This window comes from Octopus bimaculoides, chromosome 3 (assembly GCF_001194135.2).
Source record: "Octopus bimaculoides isolate UCB-OBI-ISO-001 chromosome 3, ASM119413v2, whole genome shotgun sequence".
NCBI lineage: Eukaryota > Metazoa > Mollusca > Cephalopoda > Octopoda > Octopodidae > Octopus > Octopus bimaculoides.
The window spans coordinates 22,048,894-22,049,411 of NC_068983.1; positions in this window are offsets into that span (position 1 = coordinate 22,048,894).

Sequence of the window (518 nt, forward strand, 5' to 3'; positions counted from 1 at the left end):
TATATATATATATATATATATATCGCACATATGTATATACGTATACATACACATTTTATACCTGTGTATGTGTGCATGCGTGTCCGTATGTGTATGTTTAAGACAAATATCTGTGTAATAGTTGTACTTATGTATAACAAAATATTTCTGTTGTCACCATGGTAATTGAAAAATGGTGTACTTCCTTTTCGTATATTTCTTAATTTGTCTTCGTTATTATACTATAATTTTCTAAGATATAATTTCGCCTTAGTTTCATAGATTTTCACACGTAAATCGCTTGTCCATAATGGTTTAATTTATTATTTGTTGGTTTTCTACGTTTTTAGTTTTTCGTTTCCTCGCTCAAACACTTTCAAATTAAAAAGTAACGTTGTGTATATATGAGTATGTGTCTATAGTCTATAAATGTACGTCTCTCGTTTCCTCTCTCTCTCTCTCTTTCTCACTCTTTCTCTATCTATCTATATATACATACACACACACATATATATCTTTATATATACACATATATATAT